This window comes from Portunus trituberculatus, chromosome 47 (assembly GCF_017591435.1).
Source record: "Portunus trituberculatus isolate SZX2019 chromosome 47, ASM1759143v1, whole genome shotgun sequence".
In the NCBI taxonomy this organism is placed as follows: Eukaryota; Metazoa; Arthropoda; class Malacostraca; order Decapoda; family Portunidae; genus Portunus; species Portunus trituberculatus.
This window is the reverse complement of record NC_059301.1, coordinates 12,075,549-12,092,841: the sequence shown is the minus strand read 5'-3', so window position 1 is coordinate 12,092,841 and position 17,293 is coordinate 12,075,549. Positions and strand designations below refer to the sequence as shown.

Sequence of the window (17,293 nt, the reverse complement as noted above, 5' to 3'; positions counted from 1 at the left end):
GAGCTGATAGATGCCTCATTATCTTCCTATTAAGGATAGACTCAAAGGCTTTAGAAAGGCAGGAAATCAAAGCTATAGGGCGGTAGTTAGAAGGATTGGAGTGGTCACCTTTTTAGGGACAGGTTGAATGTGAGCAAACTTCCAGCAAGAAGGATAAATAGAAGTAGAGACACAGATGAAAGAGTTTGACCAGGCAGTGAGCGAGTTCGGAAGCACAGTTTTGAGAACAACAGGAGGGACTCCATCCGGACCGTAAGCCTTCCGAGAATCAAGGCCAGAGAGGGCCAGGAAAACGTCTTTATAAAGAATTTTAATTTTAGGGATGAAGTAGTCAGAGGGTGGAGGAGTAGGAGGAATATGCCCAGAATCATCCAAAGTTGAGTTGGTAGCAAAGGTTTGAGCGAAGAGTTCAGCTTTAGAAAAGAAGAGACAGCTGTAGAGCCATCTGGATGAAGTAAAGGAGGGAAAGACGAAGAAGTAAAGTTGTTAGAGATATTATTGGCTAGATGCCAGAAATCTCGAGAGGAGTTAGAATTGGAAAGACTTTGACATTTTCTATTGATGAAAGAGTTTTTAGTAAGTTGGAGAATAGATTTGGCATGATTACGGGCAGAAATATATAGGGCATGAGTTTCAGCAGCCATGCATTATGTTTTAATGTACATTCTGCATGTTTGTTGATTGCTTGGTTCATGCATGGGTGTTGTCAGTTCCTGGAGATTGTTCTTCAATCCTGCTTACTGTTTCAGGTCAATTGAACTGAGCATAGCAATCATTTTACTATTTTAATACTCAGGTAAAATGATCTTGTGTACTGCAAGAAATACATAGTCTTCTTTAATGCTTTGGATGCCCATTTCACATAAATCCACTCTCACACAAAATCTGTTTCACATTAATGATGAAATTAGTTTTGGCTTTTATTCTTGTGAACTAGGTAACTGGAATGTTTTTTACATTTTTAAATAATATTGTGGATATATATATATATATATATATATATATATATATATATATATATATATATATATATATATATATATATATATATATATATGTGTGTGTGTGTGTGTGTGTGTGTGTGTGTGTGTGTGTGTGTGTGTGTGTGTGTGTGTGTATTTATTTATTTATTTATTTATTTATTTTTTTTTTTTCCTCTCTCCGTTCTTTTCACTGAAATTTACAATAAATTTATATAGAGTCATTCTCATCTCTTCTGTTGTCTTTGCTTGGTTTTGATGTTTTGTTCATTGTGTGTGTGTTTTAGTGTTCATTGTTTTAATGCTCTTCACTTCATCACTACCACTATACTCTTGCCTATTGAAGTCCTCTGCATTGCTATCTCATGCCTTTTATTTATTATTTTAACCCATTTGTTTAGAAATTTATAACTTTCATATTTGCTAGTGATTTGTTTGTTATTTTTTGCTTATGCTATCTTTTCCAGACTTCTTTAATTCTGATTTGTTTATATTTTGTATTGTGTGGCTTTTGCTGTTCAAACTTTTTTGTCTCTCTCTTTTTATTTGAGAGTGCCTGAATGTATTTCATTGTGACAGTGTATTACAAGATTAGGAAAATAGTCAAGATGCAGAATTTTACTTTGAGATTGTCCATCTCATTAATTTCTGAAATGCATATATTTAGGTATTTAGATATTACTATGAAATATATTTACACTATTACATACATAAGTAATATAGAAGTCACAGAATCATGGCCTGGGTTAGTGGGAACACCTCTTTATCAGCTGCACAGTAATTCATCACATGTCCATATAGGTCACATGCCTTCCACAGTCTTGTTGTGGCTGTGAATTTGAAAGCCTGCTTGTCTGAGTGAAGACTGTAGGAGGAGGTTGTAAGTCAGCACTGTAATGGTATGATGTTCAGCCTTCCTTCAGAAGCATCCTGAAGACTGTGTTGTATCTAATATTACATGCATATAAGCAAAATATAAGAAGATAGGGAAGCTGCTAAAAACCATTAGGTTTATACATGTAACATTTCTGCCTATCCTCCTCATTCATAAATCTTATCTAATCTTTTAAGGCTCCCTATTGACTCAGCATTAAAGCTCCCTAATGACATGAAATTTATGTTGCATTGAGAGAGGCCACTCTCCTTTGGTGCTCCAGGCAGCCTGGCCAGTCTCAGATCACACATTACTGCTGATGCTGCTTGTGCTAGTATTCGTATGTTACTTTTCTTGTATTCTTACTGTTATTTACTGTTGCCTCTCTTGCCTTGGCTGCTTAGTTTGTCCTTACTGCTTTCTTTTTCAACTCCTGGTGGTGCTGCTTCTGTTCCTGTTGTTGCTGATTCTCTTGCCCTTACCTCTGCTGCATATTTTGTCCCTACTAATACTGTGGCTGCTTACACTACTTGTGATGCTGCTGCTTTTGCTGTACTACAGCTGCTTCCTCTGCTCTTGTGCTACTGCTACTACTGCTACAACCTAGACTTTATGTTGTTATTGCTGCTGCTTCTTATATTTCTATTGCTGCTGTTGCAGTTACTGCTGCTTTTGCTTCCTCTGCCTGTGCTGCTCTTGAGCTCTAATGCTCTATACACCTATTTCTCTTGGTGTTGCCTGCAATAATAATAGTAATGATAATGCTGCTTTTCTTTGTTTATGCTGCTTTATGTAGTTAACAAGATTCTTGGCTCTCCTGTGTAGGTGAGGTGAGTCATGTTTTATGCTAAACTGTATTTGCCTTGTACTATGTCATAAGGCTAGCTGCACCCATGAAATGCATCACATATTGCTGCTGTGTCACCTGTTAGGAGGCTGAGAGCATTTTGTTTTCCAAACTTTTCAAAATTTACTGAAAGTCAGTCTCTCAAGGATTTGGATGTGGTCTTTAATGGTAACTGTAGTCTCTCAATCTCTCATCTTCCTTGTAGCTGTCTTATGTTGTCTTCAAATCTGGCTATAACTATGCTACAGATTTTCACCAGCAACTTCATTTTACATAGAAATGTTAGTGACCTCAATACTGGTGGATGCCTCTTTATGGAGTAGGTGAAGTGCAGTCATATGCACTGGTCAGTAAAACAATGTATGTTCCACAGAATGGATGCCAGGACTGAATCCTTAAATGGAAAGCTCTCCTGAGTTTGACTTGAGTTGCCTCATCCTTCACAATTGTGACATCTGCCAGGCAGCTTTCTCGAGGACACCTGAAGTGCCAAGTCTAGAGCTTTGTGCCAGGAAGGTGTGAATGGGAGAGGTGCACGACCATATTGAACTAGCTTCTCTTGAACCTGAACTGTCATGGAACCTTCAGTTGGTTCGTCGACAAGCATTGCAGCATTTGATCTTTGATAATCTCCAGGATATTGTTGAATGATAATTGTCAACATCTGGCAACTATTCTGCTGTGAGGGAGTTGGGGAAGCAATTGATATCTCGCCAGTGTGCTTTAGGGCCGTAAGGGAGGAGGAAAGGCACATGTATTCTTGACCTTGTTTATCCATCTTATTGTCATATTTCACTGATTGTAACAATGCTGAGGCCCAAGAAGTGCATTACTGTACACTCTGAACTTGGTCTGAAAGGGGCAAAAGCTCTGCATGCTGCAGAGAGAAAAACTAAAGAAACTCACTACCTCACCCCTACATGGCAACTGCCTCTTCTCCCATCCATGTGGCCACCTCACCCCATGCAAAAACAAGTTCCCAGAAGTGAAAATCAGCTTTTTTTGAAGAAGAGGAGAAAGAAGAAGCTATTACAAAAAAGTGATACTTGATAAATGGAGAAGACATTCACGAGATATTGAGAAACAGCCCAGCTGTGCTTCCAGTAAAGTGACCGCAAAATATTCTTGCCACCAAGTTGACTCGTTGTACCAGTGAAGTGTGAATGTGGTGAGATCATAATAAATACTATGAGCAAAGCACAGATTCACAAGAAAGATTTCCATCCAATCTGTTGCTTGTTTATACAATGATGGTTGGTGCTGGTTATGACGGGGCGACCAGACTGGTTTTGTTCTTGAGCCCGAATAGTTTCACTGCCCTCATGTGCATTATATATGCTAAATACATAACAGAGACAGCTGTTCAACTTCCTAAAAGTAATCAAAATAAGTGCAGAGAGGTTATACTTGTAAACAATTCATATAAAGGGATGGTGACAGTGTAGTGAATGTGGGATGACAGAAGAGAGGATATAAATCAATCTTTGGAATTGGTGCTGTTATTGAGCTGGTCAGTGGACTTATACTTGACTACAAAGTGTGCTCCAAGTTATGTATATACTAAATGTATAACCAGGCAAAAGGCCTTGAAGAGTAAAAATATGAGTGAGACAATACGTATGTTGATAAACAATCATAACTTAGAGTGTGATGCAAATTATGAGCTCCCCTGGTGGCATGGAGGCAGCTGCTGCAGTGAAGATGTGGAGAAAATCACTTGATTATAATATTCGATATGAAACATTCATGTCTGACAGGGATAGTTCAGCTTACCTCTTAGTTTGTGTTATGCATAGTAATAAAGGTCCCTATGGTGACAAATGTAAAGTTAAGAAGCTGGAGTGCCTTACCACTGATAATATGATGACTAGGTGTCTGAACAGAAATGAGCACCCACACTCATGAATCTGGAGCATTTGTACAAAGCATCGAAATGCTTCCAAGAGGATGATGGACATTGCCACTGCAATGGCTGGGTCAACATGCAATGTCGGTTATGTGGCCAGTCTTCTGTCATCTGGGTGAGAAGTTGGGCATAGAGTGGATGGCTGTAGCAAAGAACTACCTGACAAGCAAGGATAAGAAAATGGATATGCCTCATGAAAGGAAGATGACAAACAAAAAACTGAGAGACAACCTATAGCACCATTCATTTGGTGGCTCCTAAAACTCTTTTCTCAACTGTAAGTTATCGATCTTTAAAGTGATATTCTACCTATAGTTTTCCTTATATTTACTTAATTTTTGTTTTATTATACTTGCCATTTAATTTTCTATGAATTTTGCCAGAAAAATTTAGATTCAGTCAAATCCATGTATATTTTTAACTGATATTTAACTGATATTTGCATACTTTAAGTCTATAACTGTGAGTTTACTGAACAAAAATTATATTTGCATATTTGTAGGGGTGTCAAAGATATCAGGGTTTTAAATTTTTTTGTGATAACAATGCCATATTTTAGAAATATTGCTGGCAAGGATTATTTATGAATAATTAACATTATCAGAAATAATTTTTGTTTTTTCATCTGTTTAGAATGTATGAGCAGTAATCAATTAAAGTTTGGTAAGAAATACTGAAATCCAGGAAAATAATTTTCATTTCTTCTCTTTTCATATATCATCCTGAAAATTTTACACACGTAAGTAATTACCATAGCTACTATACAGTAAAGTTTCATGTAAATTGATGCAGTGTTTGATTTTTCACAAAAAAAAAAAAATAAATAAATAAATAAATAAATAAAATAGATAAATAAATAACTGTTCCTTACAAGTTGGTCTTGATATGTTACATGGGAAGAAATAACAAAGGATTTCAACATACTTATTTAAATTTCCTTAACTTCCTTTCATCATAAAGTCTTATTTTCACTACTTCTTTGGTAATTATTGGTGTACATATAAGTATATACCAGGTAAGAGGTAAAGTAGGGAGCATATGCTATTGCATGTGGCTCTTGTGCTCATCTCTATCTCATTGGCCTTTGAGCCTGTGGTAGATAATATGTGGTGCCCTCTGCCATAATGATGTAAGCAACACCCAGGTTGAAATTGAGTTGTGACATACATCAGATAGGGTAATCTCTTTCATGAGGTACCTGATATATTCTCAAAGTCCAAAACATAACTTCACAAAAGTGGAATATAATATAAAAACTCATTTTTCACTCCCATACTGCACAGCAATATATCTATCCATCTGTGCTACAGTGAGGCAAGCACCTGAGAGGAGAACTATGGCCAATCACTGCGTTTCATGGTGAGTCATCACCTCCCGGCCAATAGAAATGCAAATGCTTTGAGGCAAGCGCCAAGTATGATCCTCTACCTCATTACAGCACAGTACTGTAGTGAGGTAAGTGCAAGTGTGGCTGAGTAAGGAGCAGGACTTTCAAACACTGTTTTCTCCATTGTCTGTGTGTCGTTTACCTCACTATAGCAGGGGACACCACATGTCCCTCATCCAGGAACATAGAGCCAGTGCTAGAGTAACATCCATGTTTCCACAGCTTACCTCTCCCAGATCTCCCCAGGTACCCATTTATCCACTAACCCAAAGGAAGGAAGAACAACTGTGTGAGCTGTGCACCAACTGCCCCATCCCAGATTCAAGCTGAGGCTCACAGGCTTGTAGCCAGGCACACTAGCCACTGCACCACAGAGGCACACCGTAACAAGCCTGATCATTTGATGTTAAGGAAATGCTACATCATGAAAACATAAGCTACCAGAAGTATGGAAATATTATATGGGAAAGAGGTTATTAGTTGTAATGTGATCAAATCAAGCGTATACTACATACATCTGAGTTTCTAGATGGGTTTCTAGAGGGTTTTTACAGAGTGCTATAAGAAGAAATGTAACATTATATGAAGAAGTCAAGAGGTGTAGAGAAATGTGTAAGAGTGGCAAAGAATTTGTATAATCATAGTGTAGCAGCAGTGAGATATGCTGTGGGAATGACTGAAAGATTCAAGATTTAGGTAGTATAAGAATATTAAAAAAATAAGGGAAGCTGCAGGAAGCCATCAAGCCTACATATGCTACAGTGTGTGTATGAAACATAACTATATATATATATATATATATATATATATATATATATATATATATATATATATATATATATATATATATATATATTTATACAGTTATGACTCAATACTCGAATGTATTAATAGTCAAACTTTTCAATACTTGAATGCAAAAGCCCAATTTAACTAAAAAAATACCTGGTAGTCAAACGTCCACACACATGGTTGTAAACAAAGGCTTCTTGGCCTCTTCCCTCTTTCTCCCACCCTCTGCCAGCTGTGCTGCTGCAGTTAGCATAACATTCATCTGCTTTCTGTTTGTAGATTTTTTTTTTTATTTAGAAACGTACAATAGCACTAAAGGCTTATTAGTGGTGAAAATATCTGGTAATCAAACAGCCACACACATGATTGTAAATAAAGCACTGGCCTCTCCTTTCTTGCTGCTGCCATTGTTCCGTTCTAATACCAGTAAAACCGGTAATACCATAGCAAAATATCAGTGTGATAAACCAAATCCATCGTCCAATAGTCATGAGAAAAACATTTTTCTGCCTTCTGCCTGTATTTTTTTTTATTTAGAAGCTTATAATGAAACCAAAGAGGTTTATTAGTGGTTAAAATAAGGAATCTAGTGAGAGTGCAAGTGTTAGTGAACCACAGCCCTTCACTAGTGGGTTCACAGAAATCACACCAGGAGAAAAGTTACTGGACGTTTTCATGGGTGGTGACTTGTCCTCCGATGACTTCCCTCCTCCCCACCCATCTCTCCTCCTCTTCTATATTATCCATCACCAACCTTCATATCTTCATAAACTTGAGGTTTTGCTTAGATTAGAATGAATTACCTGATTTATAGGAATCAATGATTGAACTTTTTGATACTCGAACAGCCATTTGTAACTAATTTGGTTCTAGTATTGAGTCTCCAATATATATATATATATATATATATATATATATATATATATATATATATATATATATATACAGGCAAACCCCGCTTAAAGAAGGGGTTACATTCCTAATGAAAACTTCGTTAAGCGAACCGATTATAACAAGTTTAACCCCTGACTTGAACTTCCATTGAGAGTAAACAAAGTGAGAGTGCATCACAGTACAGTGAAAGGTTTAATGAAAGTAAAAATTATGAAGTTAAACATTTAGGCAGTTTAATTTAAGTCATTATAATGTACACTAATGTATGTATGTTCGTAACTTTATAATGTTGATGATCTTAAATTTATGAAGGGAGGGAGAGTGAAACGGGAAAGACACTAACCGGCAACCTGTGGAATGTAAACAAAGGGTACATCATTGTATCACATACAAAACTTGTGTACCACATTTCCACAAGGCTTTCCATTTTATCCATTGTAGAGTCACGAGTTCAGGTGGTTCTTTTAGCTTGCAAGAAAGATACAGTCTCACCATCCTTCTTAATAGAGTCTGCTAACTTGAAAATAGTAGTGACAGTAGATGGAGTCAAGATGGTGGCGAGCAATGCTATTAGTTTTCTCGCCTCTCGTGTCTGTGAATAATATCCAGCTTCACTTCAAGAGTAAGAGACTTCCTGGTCTTCTTAGCAACGCTAGGCGACATTGCAGGGCGTTTTGGTGGTAAGTTGAGCAAGGGAAGACAAGCTGCTGCTGACACTGTTATTGTTTTGAACAGGGGGAGTGAGTGGTGGGCGTGTTGTCCACGAGAGGCGCTGGTGTATTCAAAAGCCTGTTGGCTTGTGTGATACGGCGGGGCTTTCAAACTTGGAAAAAATTACCTGGATAAAATTTCGTTAAAGCGAGTTTGGTGTTCGTTAAACAAGCAGATGGTGGTAAAATTAAACCGATGTAGCGAAATTTCATTGTGTGAACTTTTGTTAAGCGGGGGTTGCCTGTATATATATATATATATATATATATATATATATATATATATATATATATATATATATATATATATATATATATATATCATATGGAATATATTCCTACATGGGTTATGATTTAATAATGATGAGCATAATTGCCAATATGAGTTAAACAATCACTAAATGAGTTGTTGAAACAACAAGGATTCAGGTCTGAACAGTTCTGAACTCCCAGACTCAAGCCTGTACGAGCCCTCTCTGAGTGTAGCATAATTAGTTACACACAAGGAGTGATCAGAATTACACCACAGCTACCACACAGAATAGACTCATCATATCTCTACTCAGCTTCTATTCAAATTTAACATTCCACCCAAGATTCCAATTAAGTGCGAAGTAGCACCTCGGCCCTGTATACTGATGAGTACATACTTAGTTAAGCTCATCTGCCTCCCTATATGGCAAATTTCTTATTATGCCCTGGCCTTTGTTTTTTTGTGTTTCATGAGTATTGGGTGATTTTTTTTTTTTCTCTCTCCTATAGTGATGAATAAACTGACAGAGAGTAAAGACAGGAGTTTGTGTGAAAAGTGGTATTTGTAGATGATGTGTTTTAGATGGGATTTATCAGGAATCTCTATATTGTTTGTGGTGGTGATGAGGGCAATGAAGGAGAGAAGAATATTGCGAGAGATATTGTCTGCTGATGTTTTGATGATAACAGAGAGCAAAGAGGAAGCAAGTCATTTACCAGATAGAAAACTGGTTTTGGGAGGAGCTGGCTGAAGATTAACATTGAGAAGGCCAAGGAGATAATAATAAAGAAAGCCCAGGGATGAAGCATTGTCCCAGAAGGGCTGATTCCATACTGAATATGATATGTGGTAAGTGGTGTTACTAGAAATGCACAGGGGTTAGGATTGTGAGTCAAGCAGGAGAGAATTACAGGTGACTAGCATGTGAGGGAACAAAGATAGGAAAAAACTGCAGGTTGATGGATGTATTCTGCAGATGTGGATCCTGTTTAAGAGAGAGAAGTTGTCTTGTGAGCAGACCTAGGGAGCTGGAAGGAATTTGATGCTGCTGGAGTAGAGTTGGAAGGAATTTGTAGTTCTGAAGTCAGAGTTGGAGTCGGTAAAAATGTCCCGACATACTTAACGCAGTGCAGTGGTTGTATTGGGAAGCTGGTATAGTTCATAGATAATCATGGCCACTGACTTGTTGCTACTATTAGAGAAGAGATGTGTCTGTGAAGATTGTAGAGGAATTCAGTTTTGTACCAGACTTTTTCTGGTTACTAATTTACATCTACATTTATTTAGTGCTGTTGTTGCTGTTGTTCTTATTGTTGTTGTTAAAACATAAGAACATAAGAAAATGAAGGAAGCTGCAAGAAGCTGTCAGGTTTACATGTGACAGTTCTTGAAAGAGCAAAACTACCTAATTCCTTCTATCATCCCATCCATAAATTTATCTAATCTTGTTACTCTTGTTATTTCTGGTGGTGGTGCTGCTGTCCAATAAAGAATTGATATATACAAGTAAACAGAATAACACAAAACTTTAGCAAGGAAAAACTCCCACTTGAGACCTATGGAAAACAGATTATGTAAAGCACTACATGGCTTGTGATGAAATATAATATCCTTGATTGAACGGCGCGGTACTCACTGCTTCACTGTCTCGCTACACCACTCAGCTTGTACGCACACACACACACACACACATACACGCGTAGTGTAGTGGTTAGCACGCTCAACTCACAGTCGAGAGGGCCGGGTTCGAGTCCCGGGAAGCGGCGAGGCAAATGGGCAAGCCACTTAATGTGTGGCCCCTGTTCACCTAGCAGTAAATAGGTACGGGATGTAACTCGAGGGGTTGTGGCCTCGCTTTCCCGGTGTGTGGAGTGTGTTGTGGTCTCAGTCCTACCCGAAGATCGGTCTATGAGCTCTGAGCTCGCTCCGTAATGGAAAAGACTGGCTGGGTGACCAGAAGGTGACCGAGGTGAATTACACACACACACACACACACACACACACGGACATGTGCGCACACGAAACATGCACCGCTTCTTTCAATTATTTTGTGAATAACACTAAGTTTCTTAGGAGTTTCTTGAAAGATTTCCTTGTTTTTCTCCTATAAATAAGGAAACTCAAATATAATGGTCTCTCTCGGGAGGAGTAAGTGGAACGCGGCAGTGCGTAACCGTAGAATTTACAGGCGGTTACTATTACATTAAATATTTAAGGCCGTACTGGACTAATATTATGTATGTATCTTGTGATTTTTTTTTTCCGTTTGATTATTTATCTATGTATTTGTTTACATATTACCTTAGTTTATCTTTTTGCATATCATAATAGTTTACGACATTTGGTTTATATATTGCTGCTGACTAAGCTGCCCTGAATAGGATCCAGCAGATGTCACTATCCTAGGTATGGTTTGCTATCGTGGTGATTCTCATCATGACACTTTTTTCCCCCTCTTGCACTGCATATTCGAGTAAGAGACCTTTGCCGTCACGCAGCTGAGTGGGCAGTGAGCGTAGGTCAAGTGCAACTCTAGTCTAAACATGAAAAATCTTATGCTTAATCCCTTCAGTACCGCGACACGTGTTCATATTTATTCTGCTTGCTATTTGGTGATTTTATACATCTTCAAAAGCTTATGTGGGGATTGAAATGGTGAATACTCTTGTCATTAATCTTCTGATCTCCATAGACCTTCCTAATGTAAATGATATTGTCTAATCACATCCAAAACTCAAAATAAAAATGCGTCCTAGCACTGAAGGGGTTAAGCGTCTTGTCTTACTGAACTACCTTTGACGGTGGAGTGATTTCGTACCCTCAGCTAGAAAAAAAATATAAGAATGCAACTAATCCTATGACCTTTTAAAATAGTATGCATGTATTGTCACTACGAAGCGTTCATTGATACAAGACCAAGTAGTGTTTTTATGTAGTTGAAAAAAAGGAAACCCTCTATAGAAAATGCCAAACTTTGATCAATACCTGAGACTTTGTAGCTGGTGAAATTCTTGGAACTTTTGCTAGTCGGTAAGAAATGTAAATTTAATCCAGGTTCTCAATAAATGTTTCTAGTAATCCTTTCCCTCCCTGTAAAAAATAAAAATAAATAAATGAATAAGTAAATGAAGTAAAAGAAAAATGTCAAAGAAAATTCCTCCATGAAAGTTTCACGCGAAGTTATTTACGCTGCGATAAACTTTCCTAATCTAACGTAACAATGCGATCTATCACCAGAAGATAAGAAGAAAAAGAAAAGAAAAGGTTATGGGAGAGGGGGAATGTTCGTGGTAGAAATTTACTTATACAAAACTAACACACTTACCATTCTTATATATAACTTAGTCTACTCCTGCGATAAACTTTCCCAATCTAAACTAACAATGCGAATTATCACCAGAGGATAATAATAAGAAAAGAGGAAGAAGAAGAAGAAAAGGAAAGGGGGTTATATTCATGGTAGAAAATTACTTCTACTAAACCAACACGCTTGCCATTCCTATCTGTAACTTAGTCTACTGTGCCAAAAGAACCTGATTTACTGAGTCTATCTATTCCTGTCATCCACCATGCTATTACACTTCCTATGATTCACAACTTGATGTCTGTTAGTATTTCACATCATCTTTTTACTTTCTTCTATCCAACACCATCACTCCTTTCCTTTTACCATCTCTGTACAGGATCTTGCAATCTTCCCCGGATCCAGCGCATTGTTTTCCTGACCGTCTCATTTCCGGATCGCGCATTACATCCGCTCTTCTTCTGTTTATCACCTTCGCAATTTCTCGTCCTTCTCTAGCAGTCTACATCCGCTCTCCTCATCCTGTTTCCTCCTTCATGGCCGCGCTCTCAACCTATCCTTTGCACTTTCCCAAGGTTCTGTATTATTAAATGTTCCGTGTCTCATATTTTCAACAGGATCTAATAAGTTTGACAAGGACTCTGGGTGACTGATGGTGAAAGTATCGTGATTAACTCAAGTAACTATCTTTATGGCCTTTAACAAATAGTTCTTATGATAGCTCAATGTTCAGACATGTCTTTCTGTCTTCCTTTATATTTTATGTCTTTCTCTTTGTTTCTCTTTTTCTTCTGTGTTGTTGTTGTTGTTGAGAATACGTTACACATATATATAGTTTCCTTTCCTCTTCTACTTTTGATGGTGTGTTTCATCGTTATCAATTGGACCAGTGCTATTATATGGTCACATGTCCTGCTGATATGTAAAGTACCTACAAGTGATGTGCCTCGACTGTCTCTAAGATAAACAACACGGCACAAAGGGGGCAGTATGTGGTTTGGAATCAGTTTTAGTATGTGGTTTGGAATCGGTTTTTCCTCTCCCAGCCCTTCACCAAACAAGGCCAAACCTGCAAGACGAGTGTTTCAGGTAAAGAACTTTCTTCATTCTATACATATATTCTCATGTCTTAACTTTCCTGTCATTTCTCTTCAAGTCTCCAGTGTATCTCTATATCTTCATTTGTCTTTCCATCTATCAGTCTGGCTGTCTGGTATCTGTATACTCATCTTACTCCATCTCCTATCCTGTCAGTCGAGCCAGCCTTTTCCTCCATTCCAATCTGTCTTGGGACGTTTGGTCTCTTATCAGATCTTCTGGGCCCAACATGTTGTATCTCTAAGTCCCTCGTACAGCATCCATCCTTCCATCCTTTTATCGGTGTTCCTTCCTTAGGCTCTGTTTTTTCATGGTGGTCATACCAGTCGTCTCTTGGCTCCATGGCCTCCCCTCGTCCATCCTCGCTAGATGCCTCTGCCATTTTTGTTGAGCCACGCTATAGTTTATTTATTTATTCATGTATTTATTCGTTTATTTATTCATTTGTATTTTCATGTATTTTTTTGTATTGGAGTAAGTTAAATATCTTTGTGATTCGTTTTTCTTTTTCTTATTCTCTCGGTTCGTTTTTTTTTTTTTTTTCAATTGTTCAGCTTTCATCTCTATTATTTGGATTTACTCACCAGTTTATTTAGTTTTGTCAATAAGTACCCACAATTTTCCAGGTGTCCTATTACACTTTTTCCTTTTCCTTATTATGTAGTCCTTTTCCCCCTATCTTCCGCTTCAATCTCCCCATTGCCTATTGCTGCTTTTTTAATGCCTCCGTTTCATATTTTCCCCCGCACAGAGAAATCGAGATGAAAGACACAGCGGAGGCAGAAGGTGAGTACAGGATTACCCGCGTATTTTTATTTCTCAGTGGTAAACGAACTCTTAGAATCTGATGGCCTGTTTATAGTCTTGTTTAGAGTCAAAGTAGTAGGTATATATGTTATGAATTTTGACGGCTGGTCTTGTAAAGAATAGAGTTCTGTACTGTGCCTGGTAAAGTTACTGGTTCCAGCTGATTGTGTAAATTCATGACCTGATAACTGACTGATCAATGCATTCATTTACGTCAAAACCACAATGAATTGCTAGAAATGTCTCTATAAAGTTTCATATAATTCTAACTCTTTTCTTTTAGTAAGTTTCAAAAGTCATCAGGATTCTAAGCACCATATTCAGAAACGCTTCCTTCTCTCACCACGACCATTTTCAAAGACTACAGAGACGATTAGCAAAGTTCTAAAGAGTATTTTTTCTGTTGATCATGCAGAAAACTTGTTATGTCACTGGAATCACAGAAACACCCTTAAAAACCAGTGTCACTTCAACTAGAGCCCTTTGAAAATAGTGATGGTGCTGCGCGGAAGTGTTTCAGAAGGGCTAAGAGATTTGGTAATGTGTTTGCAAGTATTTCTGTAACTATATCATAATTTTCTTCACTGTATTTGTGACTTCCATGTCTGTACAGCTAATGTTTCTTTGATGTTCCACTTTCTTTTTCTATTATTGTTTATGCTATATTGAATACCCTTCCTCCAAATTCCATTAGTTGCAGGAACACGACGAATCAGGTAAATTTACGAATGTTTCCTGACACACACACACACACACACACACACACACACACACACACACACACACACACACACACACACACACACACACACACACACACACACATACACACAAGGTGGTTATTCTCTTTCGTATAGAGTCATTTATGTATCAGGGCAGAAGTGGCAGGTTTGTGGGCAGTATTGGAATGGTATGGGTGAAGTGTTGGGGAGGAGGGTCACTTGAAATTAACGTGAATTTCGTGTCAGCAAATGTACTGTACACATTAATATCTCTCTCTCTCTCTCTCTCTCTCTCTCTCTCTCTCTCTCTCTCTCTCTCTCTCTCTCTCTCTCTCTCTCTCTCTCTCTCTCTCTCTCAAGATAGATAGATAGATAAATATATAAGCAAATGTGTGTGTGTGTGTGTGTGTGTGTGTGAGAGAGAGAGAGAGAGAGAGAGAGAGAGAGAGCATCTACGGCTAGTAGATGCTGCACTACCACCTCACCCAGAGCCTGAGCGTCCCCTTGATTCACTGGAACACCGCAGAGACGTGGCGGCGATCGTAGTGTTCCATAAGGCACAGGTGCAAAGAGTGCCACATCTGGCAGGGCTGCGTCATCCTCTGAGAGTCACCGCACGGAGCACGAGAACGGTGCTCAATGGTGGTGACGCCGTAGAGGTGCCGCGATCCCACGGGTGTCAGCATCAACGCACCTTCGCAGGACGCGTCTCCAGGATGTGGAACTTGTTCACGGCCGCGGTGCCTCACGTCCAGGAGATGAACACTCACAGTGTCAAACTGATGGCACATAAGTGGAGACAGACACTGCCAACTCCTCTGACACTCTTTGTGACGTGACACTCAGTGTAGTGCAGTGCGTGAATAGTGCTAGTGAAGTGAAACGAATAGTGCTCCATTTACATGCTGACCATCTTGTATATTATCTATTTTTAAGTCTTGTAAATATTGTAGAGAAATAGATTGTAGTACCCTTAGAATAGGTAGCACACGACAGTGCGCCTTTGGGTACATGTTCCTTTGTATTAAGTTTTGTTTAAATAAAAAAAAAAAAAAAAGAGAGAGAGAGAGAGAGAGAGAGAGAGAGAGAGAGAGAGAGAGAGAGAGAGAGAGAGAGAGAGAGAGAGAAGAAGGAGAATAAAAAAAGAAGAAGAAGAAGAAGAAGAAGAGAAGAAGAAGAAGAGAAGAAGAAGAAGAAGAAGAGAGAGAGAGAGAGAGAGAGAGAGAGAGAGAGAGAGAGAGAGAGAGAGAAAGCGTATGCGTGTTGGTTTAGTAGGTGATGCAATGGGTATTAAGATTTGTTATCAGAAGGGCCGGATGCTACGACTATTTCTGGCTTTTTCTGGTGCACAAACACGTCTACCTCTCCGCTGGTATGTGAGGGACAGTGGCGTGGTGGTGTGCAGGGCGGTGCTCCTTTCAAGTAGTCAGGTAGAGGTGGCAGCCATGAACCCTGCAGGCAGTTTGTCGAAAGTACATTGTAGTAGTAATATTGTGGCGTGCTGATGAGACGACCCTGGAAACAAACAAACAAACACACACACGCACACACACACACACACGGTAGCTCAGTGGTTAGAGCGATGGCTTCACAAGTCAGAAGACCGGGGTTCGATTCCCCGGCCGGGTGGAGATATTTGGGTGTGTCTCCTTTCACGTGTAGGCCCTGTTCACCTAGCAGTGAGTAGGTACGGGATGTAAATCGAGGAGTTGTGACCTTGTTGTCCCGGTGTGTGGTGTGTGCCTGGTCTCAGGCCTATCCGAAGATCGGAAATAATGAGCTCTGAGCTCGTTCCGTAGGGTAACGTCTGGCTGTCTCGTCAGAGACTGCAGCAGATCAAACAGTGAAACACACACATACACACACACACACACACACACACACACACACACACCGCGTACTGTAGTGGTTAGCACGCTCGACTCACAATCGAGAGGGCCGGGTTCGAGTCCCGGCGCGGCGAGGCAAATGGGCAAGCCTCTTAATGACTGTGTAGCCCCTGTTCACCTAGCAGTAAATAGGTACGGGATGTAACTCGAGGGGTTGTGGCCTCGCTTTCCCGGTGTGTGTTGTGTGTTGTGGTCTCAGTCCTACCGGAAGATCGGTCTATGAGCTCTGGGCTCGCTCCGTAATGGGGAAGACTGGCTGGGTGACCAGCAGGCGACCGAGGTGAGGTGAATTACACACACACACACATACACCGCGTAGTGTAGTGGTTAGCACTTTCGACTCACAATCGAGAGGCCCGGGTTCGAGTCCCGGAGGCGGCGAGGCAAATGGGCAAGCCTCTTAATGTGTAGTCCCTGTTCACCTAGCAGTAAATAGGTACGGGATGTAACTCGAGGGGTTGTGGCCTCACTTTCTCGCTGTGTGGAGTGTGTTATGGTCTCAGTCCTACCCGAAGATCGGTCTATGAGCTCTGAGCTCGCTCCGTAATGGGGAAGACTGACTGGTTGACCAGCAGGTGATCGTGGTGGTGAACACACACACACACACACACACACACACACACACACACACACACACACATACACACACACATTCTCTATTTTCAAAAAAAATAATAATAAAAAGAAAGATCTGAGTAATAATATGAAGCCTCTGAATATATTTACAAATACAAACCACTGCAGCAGAGTGTGTACGTTTAGGTAGGAGTGCCTACTATTGCTGTGTATACACATTCATCACAAAAGCTTTTTGATGTTCAGATTTACCT

The 17,293-nt window shown here is 39.4% G+C and overlaps 1 protein-coding gene across 1 annotated transcript in view; it reads left to right on the top strand.

Moving 5' to 3' along the window:
• Nucleotides 1-17,293, top strand: part of LOC123520559 — a 151,328-nt gene that overhangs the window by 4,489 nt on the left and 129,546 nt on the right. Inside the window, exon 3 of the mRNA XM_045282941.1 lies at nt 13,797-13,831. The gene's annotated coding sequence lies outside the window, so the exon portion shown is untranslated. The remainder of the gene's footprint in view (nt 1-13,796; nt 13,832-17,293) is intronic.